Below are 9,474 nucleotides of genomic sequence, written 5' to 3'. Positions count from 1 at the left end.
TCGCAGAGCACAGGCTCCGGACGCGCAGGCTCAGTAGTTGTGGCTCACGGGTTTAGTTGCTCCGCGGCATGTGGGATCTTCCCAGACCAGGGCTCGAACCCGTGTCCCTGCATTGGCAGGCGGACTCTCAACCACTGCGCCACCAGGGAAGCCCTACGTAAAAGTTTTATAGTCCTAAATTTGGATTAGAACTATCAGCATGAACTCCTGAAGTACCTCTCTCTGTCTCATTGAAAACGTCTAGAAACCAGTGACCAACCCAGTAGTAATGACTATCCCTCTTGTGCAGATTGTGTTCTTGAAATACAATTCCTCATTAAAAGAAGCCAGGGCTTCTTGAAGAAATTTCTAATTGTAGGTTTAAGGGAGGAATATACAAGATGAGACTACAACAGCTTGTCATACTATAGTAAGGAACTATAAAACACAACTAGGGTCTTAGGAGCCAAATTGAAAAGCCTCCCACTAGCCGAAGATAGGACTACTTCAATCCTGAGAATAGTTGCAATGGATTAAAAGTCATCACATATATTTAAATCCATGAATTCATAACGATATTTAAAAAAAAACCCAACTGATCTCTTTTGGAGGATGATGGGGAACCAACTCATTATCTGGAAAACTAACAAAAGAAGTTAAGGACTCGGACATTTATCCTACTTCCCTATATGAACTGTAACACTGGGTAACCACATAGTAAATGAGGAAAAATATCTCTGTATAAATATATTCCAACTAATGAATGAAAAAAAAGAATTAAAATATCATTGTGTTACAACCCCCAATAAATTAATAAATATAGGTATTTAGCATCAATGGCTGCTAATATCATAAAAAGGACTATCAGACCTTATATACCTCTTCATGGAAGCACTCAGCACTACCTAAAGTCATGCCAAAGGGATTGAGCCTGAATATAATTCAACTACTGATCTTCAGAAAAACAGAAGACAGAGGAACAAGCTGTAGTGAACTATTGAGCATGCAATTTGTAAAACTGAGACTGGAAAATTCTACAGTGTAGAAAACTCTTGGATTTTTCAACAGATAACTTGTAGCATAAATAAGTTTTAGATTAAAAGAGACTTAAAAGACATATCAAAAAATATATAAAGGAGCAAGACCAGCATCTAGGGATATACATTTGACTGGTGAAACTATGAAAAATGCAAGGAAATAATTACTGTAAAAGGATAATGATTCCTTATAGAAGGAAGAATGGGATTGCAGTTGGTATGGAGGATTTAGAGGGGTTTTGCATGTTGGAGGGGAAGTTCTGGCAAACTTTAACTTGACCTGATGATAGTTAAGATTGTTCTCCTTTGACTAATTCGTTAAGCTGTGCATCTGTTTTGTGTGCTTTTCTATATCTCCGCTTTCTTTTACAATAATATTATTTGGAAAAATCGGTCACATAGAGGAGGGAGCAGAGGCAAGGGAGCGTTAAGCTCAAATGAGAAATGTTGAGATACTGATGTCTATTATGCATGTTTAAAACTCTTTGATATTTATATGGTTTCTCTATATTTCTTAACATTCTCAGTTGTAAAATACAACGGTACGAAACCAAAAATCCGCAAGGCTCCCGTTACCTACAGAGAAAAGTCAAATTCCTTAAATGTAGCTTTTTATCTGAGGACCGCATTTAATTTTCATACATCATTTGCTGCCATTATCCTCTAGGCATCAACAGATGGAGTCAGATAAAAATCCTCACTATTCTTTGAACATGCTGTATTCTTTTTGTGCTTTCATGCTCTTGGGATTCCCTTCCCTGAAATACTACTATTCTTACTTCAAAACTCAGTTTAAAGGTTATTTCCTCTATGAACTCTTCCTTTTCCCCAGGCAGAATTATTTGCTCTTTTGTCTGTGTTCTTGTATCATTTTATATGATACTTTGGCTTAAATCCCTGTAATATTCTGTCTACATGACCCTTTCTCTGTAGACTAGAGCTCTTAAAGAAAATATGTTATATTTATTTTTGTTTTCCCTGTGATTAGTGCTTGGCATATGAATGAATGGATGAATGAGAAGAGACAGGTAATTGATTAGCTCCAAAGATACTTTGCCTAAGGAAGCCATTGGGTATAGGGAAAAGATGCAGTTACCTAATCAACTATGTACAGGTGAAAAAAAAAAAGCCACGAGACTACAAACGCTTGTCTTATATGTCACTATGTTAAGTAGAACTATACATAATTGTGAGTATTCTGTGTTCACACATCTCATGTTTTATTCCATCACTTTATCTATCTTTAATGGATCGCATCACAGGATTTAGAAGAGACATTTGGGTTCTTCAATTAGTATGGCACTAACTTTCTTCTTAGTCTGTTCATGTTGGGTCTTTGGTAACCTTTTGTAGTAATTAACCCATCAGAAATGGTATAGTCATAGCTCTCATAGAGAATGTAATGCAGTTAAAACTGGCATTCTGAAGCGGTGACAATATCCTGGGTAAATTATGGGCCAAAAAATCAAATGGGAAGTAATAAATAAAACTCTCTGAGTAGATCTTATTAGTCCCATTTTAGTCCAGTGAGATAGCAGAGACATGGAGACTTTAAGTAACTTGCTCAGGTCACATGACCGTAAGCACGGGAATCAGGACCTGAATTTAGTCAGCAGCCTGCTTTCACTACACAACACTAAATAAATGGTAGTTATCATTAATGTGATGGAGAAGGGGACTCTTGTGTCCAGCTATAGGAATATGAAAAATGAAGGTCTCTCATTTTTCAGCTAGATCTGGAATCAAATATGCTTTTCTTGGTGTTTTAGCAGGATAAGTTAATTAGTCTCAGTTATGGGAGGAACAGATTAGAAACACTGTCAAAAATAAATTCAATACAAATTACTCAGCTTGGGAAAATTTTCATGTGTGCTTAAATTTCTTCTTTGTGTTTTTAATGCTCCTTGAAAGTTAATTACACAAGCTTCTTTTTTGAGATACAGAACAAATCTACTACTTGAAAAATAAATGGCAAGGGCAACTTTCAGTATATGCATGGCTTTGACCCTTTATATTTGGGATCAAAGTTGATGTTACATCATTTTTACCTGTTGTTGCAATTAGATATTAATAGCTAGTATTTTAAGTGTTTTTAAAAATGGATGTTTCTTTATAAACATTGTGCTTTCCTCCAAAAAATCAAATGTAATGATCTTCAATTTCTAAGTCAGTTAACTAGTGAGATACTTCTTTGCAAATGAGGAAATTAAAGAATGGCATGTTATACTTTAAAATATTACGTAAAAATTTGAATAGTGTATGTTAAGTTTTAGAAATGTCCCTGGAATTGTTTAAATAATAGGATTATCTTTACGTATTTCTGGTTTTTTGTTCTTCTATTCTAAAAAGAGCAGAATGGGTAAAAAAATTTGCTCTTTGTCTCTCCAGGTTTGGACAATCAACAACAATGACCCACCTCATTCTTTGCTGTATTTGCATAAGCATAAATATCTTATCTTAGGAATTTTTTCCTAAGCTCTCTTTATATGAAATTCGAACAAAGATTAGGAAGAGAATTTTATTATTTGGTTTCTTGCAATCCTATGTCATGGCTTGGTTGTATGTAGCAGAAAATAGTCAATGATTATTATATCAGTGAAGTTCAGTATTCTAGGGCTAATACCTATACATAGCAAGTTTTGAGAATAACTACAAGGATAGCATTTAAAAATTTTCTTGTCAACGTAAGAAAAACAAATGAAGAGACATTGTTTAAATAAAATGTGAACTATAAAAAGTAAGTAATGGATAAAGACCCAGAAAAAAGGATATTTGAAAAGTCAGAGATTATTTCCCAAAGAACTATCAAGTCTCAGGAAAAATTCTTGTTCAGTTATTTTGTAGTTACAAAAATATTAAATTAAACTGTTAAAGCTGTGTAGTTAAAATAATGCAGTTTTATCGTAGTAGAGGCTAAAATATTAAAGAAAAATTCCAATAAGGAACAAAACCTAATTAAGTATTTCTCTGCCCTTGTCACTTTTTTCCAAAGAATAAAACAGTTCTCTTCCTGTGGCCACTGGGGCTTCCCGTTTGTAATGATTTTAATAAAACACCTCAAATGCTTGTCATTATTTAAAACTCACATCAGTTGATCCTCAGAGAAGGCCAGAGGTGGAGCAAGTTTTGTATTTTCTCTATTTTTACAGATTTATTATTTTATCCATTCATTTACCTTTCATGTACTAACATAACAATAACTAACATTAATTCACAACTTGCTATGTACCAGACACACTTTTAAGTGTTTCACACATATAAACTCCCTGCAATATAGTGAGTACGAAACATTATTTATTTCTGGTTTTAAAGGTGAGGCAACTGAAATACAAAGAAGTGAAATAATTTGTTCATAGTCACACAGCTAGTGAGTGGCACAGCCTGGCTTTGAACCCAGTACTCTAGTTCCAGAGCTGGCATTTTTAATCATTCTTCTGCCCTCTTGGTATGGTAGCTATAAAAGTCCATTATAACTATGATCTTATGAAAGAGACAAGCAGAGAAGGACATGGAAAAAAGTAATTGTTAATTCAACATAGATTTATTGAATACTCACTCTGTGCTAGGTGCTTGGTGGGAAATTAAACAGACCTCCTCTTTACCCTCCTAGAGCTTACAATTTAACATAGAAGCTGCTCATTAAACAAATTACAATAATAATGTGAGAGAAATGTTTTGCTAGAGGAAATATAGGAATTCACAGAAACATCTACCAGGAGTGATGAAAGGCTTCCCAGAGGCAGTGGTGATTAAGCTGAGATCTAACAAGTGAGTTGGCTTATCTACCTTAAGTCTGTCTAACCTAAATCCTTGGTTAGGCTCTTTCCACTAGACAATATAAATAGAACAGGAATAAGAGGGCTATAATATCAGATACAATATGATTTTCAAAGTGCAAGAGTCTACATAAGTCTGCTAATAAATTTGAAAAACTTCATGTAATAGACAGTGTAATAGAACATATATTGTCAAAATTCACTCAGGAGTAACTTACAAAAATGGACTATAAACCAATAGGAGAAATTTTTAAAGTTACCAAAATAGTACCTCCCTCTAAGGGTCAAAGAGTTTTGCCTATGGGTTCTTTGAGATTTTCAAAGAATGGATAATTCTCATGCAATATAAAATTTCTACATCTTATTTATAAAGAGGAATAGTTTCCATATTTATTTTATGAAACTAATGTCATCTTGACACAAAAACTTGAGGACAAAAAATGAAAATGGATACAAAAAGACCAAAGAAAACACCAAATCAATAAGAGTTAAAGGAACTGCTTCCCACAGCCAAGCACAGTTGATCTCAAGAATATAATGATAGTTTAATAATTATGAATCTATTACTATAGTTCATTGATAAGAATAGTTATCTAAAGGGCATCTGACAAATTCCAATCTTCATTATCATAAATAATCTTAAAGACTAGAAGGGTACCTTGATAATATAATACAGAAATGCATGGTTGGTTTAGCATAAGATTAATTAATGTAGTTTGTAAATTAAGTGATTAAAGAAGAAAAATTTGATCATCTTAATAGATGGAGAAAATGCATTCAGTAAAATTCAACATCCTTTCATATAAAAAATTTTGATCAAAGAATGGAACTGCCTGATTAAGAAAAAACAAAACCCAGTACAGTCAGCATTGCAGTTAAATGGAGAAACACTGGAAGCATTCTCCTTAAAATCAGAAATAAAATCAGGATACTACCACCTCTGACTGGAGGTGGAGCCTACTTATAAGGAAAATAATAGAAAAGAATGAGGAATGGTAAAGAAACAAAGTTACCATTAGTCACCGATGTAAGAGTACAAAGACAGCCCCCCAAAAATATATAAAGTTAATCAGAAAGCTTACAAATATTTATGGAAACAACATCAATTAAGCAAAAAAATCAATTGAATTACTATATGCAAGTAACAATATAGAAAATGTAATTTTATGAAAGGATATTATTTGTATTATAACAGCATCAAAATTATAAAGTGCCTTAGCATATGTTCACTAAGTGCTATAAGTGGCTGTACCTGGGCCACAGGAGCTCTACAAAACTGCTGGGTTGTAGTGGTCAATTCCTTCCTGAAGTTTCAGCCCCATTTCCTTGCCTCCACAGGTGTCTGTCTTCATTCAGTAGGGCTAAAAGGAGCCCAAGCCCATTAACCAGCTGAACAAAGGCTATGATGGAACAGACCCTTGCTGAGATTTAGACTGGAGAGGTTGGGGAAGTGGGGCTGGGCCAGGATACAAAGAGAAATATGGGGGAAGAGAGAAGTTACTGAGAAGAATCAAGAGATCTTAGCATTCTCATTTGCTATGTGATCCTAGTCAAGCAACTTGTTCTCTTTAGGAATTCTTTTATAAAATTCAACAAACAGGACCCCCCTCACAGTTACTGAGAAGAAAAAAATGAGGGAATACATGTGAAAGTATCATACACAGGATGTTGTGCTTAACATTCTGTCATCAAATGTTAGTTTTTCCTAAATAAGATACAGTCCGTAACTTCCCAAAGAAAAAGAGGCTGTGTTACGATAGCAGCTACAGCAGTACTGAAGGGGCTTTCATGTAGTAGGCAGCATCCTATTGAAATAGGTGCCAGCATCATCCTCATTTTACAAATGAACCCACAGTGGGTGTTCTTCTAGGCACCTGTCAAACTGTCTACGCCAGCCAGCAGAAATGGACATTAGCCTTAGTCAGAAGAGTATAGTACTCATTGGTCAACTCACTGTGTTGCCAGCACCACTGACTGCCTGTCCAACACGTCTAATTTGCCACTGTTTTTTCTCCAGTTTAATAACTTTCATACCTTTTAAAATCACTGTGCATTTGAATTAAGCCAAGACCCTGTTAGATCCTTCATGGTCTTTTTTCAAGGGCAGAATATGTACACACTCTTCTAGGTCCTTCAAACACTTCTCAGACATTTTTGAATTAGTAAATTTCTGTTCAAAAGATCAAATCAGGAGATTCTCCCCAAAATGTTAATATGTAAAACTCATTAACGTAGTGCCTGTTATCACACCATATCATCAGCATTCTTTTCATCATATTTATTTCTTTTCCCCACAATGGAATTTCTGTAAGCATCAAGAGTAAGAAAACTATAATTTTCAAGCAGAACATATGAAGTTTCTGCTCAGACTTGACATGTTCCTTTGTACTCACATTCCATTGGCCAAATATGCCAAGCACAAAGAAGTGTTCAGTAGAAGTCAGAAGGTATTGTTTTATAGGTGATTAAATTTAGATTTGAGGAAATTAAGTCCAAGGTTATATAGCTAGTATTTGGCAGTGCTAGATTTACACATAAGACTGTATATTCTAGATGTTTTATTTCCCACCCCAAAGAACAACCTGATGAGCAATGACTAAATTTTTAGTTAAATGAAAAATTCACATTTCCAACCTTTCCTTCTGAAAACCTTGGTCCTTTTTTCAGAAGGAATAAACCAGGACAGAACACTGCAGCATAGGCTTCTAGGTAACTTACATAAGGAACTTGGACATAGAGAGATGTGGCAGACTTCCAAGTGATGGGAAGAATTAGTGAAAACAATGACTTCAATAAGAATTTAACATTTTGGAAGAAGAACTTTTACTGTATTTGAAAAGTTTAGGATTCTCTTTATGCTAACACCTTTACTCATTTTACTTCTACAGCTAATCTTCAGAAATAAAATTGTGTAATTTGTTCCCTACTATTACAAAATATATAAATTGAGATCTTAAAGCTTAAAAGAATACTGTGGCTTTGAATGAGCCACCTCTTATTTCAAGTTTTTAAATACCTTTGGTTTTGCTTTTTAAAAAGTTTTAAAATTTGCCAATATAGTACTATATTTTACCTTGGTAGTATAAAATTACTTTTAGTTTATAAATTTATATTTACAAGTTCACAGGCTTTACTAGGACTGATCTTACTGAGCCTAAGTATAAATGTCTTTGGAAACATTATTGCTATTTAGGAATATTCTCACATTTTATGTTAACTTTCAAAACCATTCAGGTTTTTGAAAAATGTGTTTTTATTGAGTAATTCACTTGAATTATTGCCTGAGAATAATTCTTTGTACATGAAAAAACTTGTTTAAAATTTTTTTTCTACAGAATTCTATAAACCTGAAGAGTAATCTTTTAGAAAAATCATCAGAAGGAAGGAATTTGTAGAAATAAAACTGGAAACATTCAGAATCTTGATGGTGTGCCAAACCAAATGTCAACTGGAGCTCGACCAAAAACTAAAGTAAGTAGTTTTCTTACAGAATATTCTGGGTGGAGGGCCATGCCCCACTCATACAGTGAAGAGAGTGCCATATTTGCATGTTCTCTATTACTTTTGTGTTTTAAGTTAAACATTAAGGTTGACCTGTTTTTTATTATAACATGATTTGTAATGAAAAACATATATAGTTAATATTTATAAAATTGGAAAAAATGCATTCTGTGATTTTAAGATAAAATTGATAGTCCACTGTGATAAGTAGAGTCATAGCAGTAGATCATATGTGCTTCAATTAATTTCTTAATTATTAGTGAAAATTCCTGCTGCAGTTGAAGATCTCCTTGAACTATTATTATAAAAGTCTTCTCTATTAGGATAGTATGCCTCTCAGTGATCAGGGTTCCAGAAAAGAGGCTGATTCCCTCTTGGGGAATACAACTGTAAAACATCAGTTATAAACATTAAATACACTTTGTTTAAATAATTGTCTTTGCTCTACCAAGCTAAATAATGTCCAGGAATTTTGTTGTTGTTGTGTTTGGTATATTTTTAACGAGGAAAAATTGACCAGCCTTTCTTATAGATATTTTACAACTTTTAATATTTATAACTTTTTTCCAAATTTCTAATTTTTTTTCATATTTTTAATTTGAATCCAAAAGTATTGATCCATCTTCATAAATTCTGACCAGTGTTGGATATAGAGGGATATTAGTAGTAATGTGCAAGATTTTATAGAATTACTTATGGTTTTTGATTTTATGAGTCCCTGGCTGCTTTACAATGTAAAAGAGTAATAATAATTTTGCAAGTAAATATGAAGGGAAAATATCATGTGTCTTCCTGACAGGAAACAACAGAAACTTTCTAAATTACCTCAAAAGAGATCATTTAAGAGGTTACTTACAAAAGTCTGGGCAGCTTTAAGGGAAACCAACAACTGTAGCCCAGGAGGAATCTTTGGCCTTTGAAGAGGATTGCAGCCACAGCCAGGCTCCAGCTTGACAAAGAATAGGCAGAGGGAGAAAACACCCATCTCTCTCCCTCCCAGCTTCTATCCTTTTTTTTAATTAGCTGAGCTCATCAGGAAATCAGGAGGGAAGGGCACTCACTTCATGTGTTCTTTAGCAATTGTGCCCCACAAAGGAAGATGGAAAAGAGCAGAGAGTAGTTTTAGAGGGTCAAATAGAAAATATTCAGCACACATTAAATTGAAAATTGTCAGCTACCAT

The sequence above is a fragment of the Physeter macrocephalus genome, chromosome 13, assembly GCF_002837175.3.
Source record: "Physeter macrocephalus isolate SW-GA chromosome 13, ASM283717v5, whole genome shotgun sequence".
NCBI classification, from domain to species: domain Eukaryota; kingdom Metazoa; phylum Chordata; class Mammalia; order Artiodactyla; family Physeteridae; genus Physeter; species Physeter macrocephalus.
The sequence above is the reverse complement of the archived record's forward strand: the minus strand, read 5'-3'. Positions refer to the sequence as shown.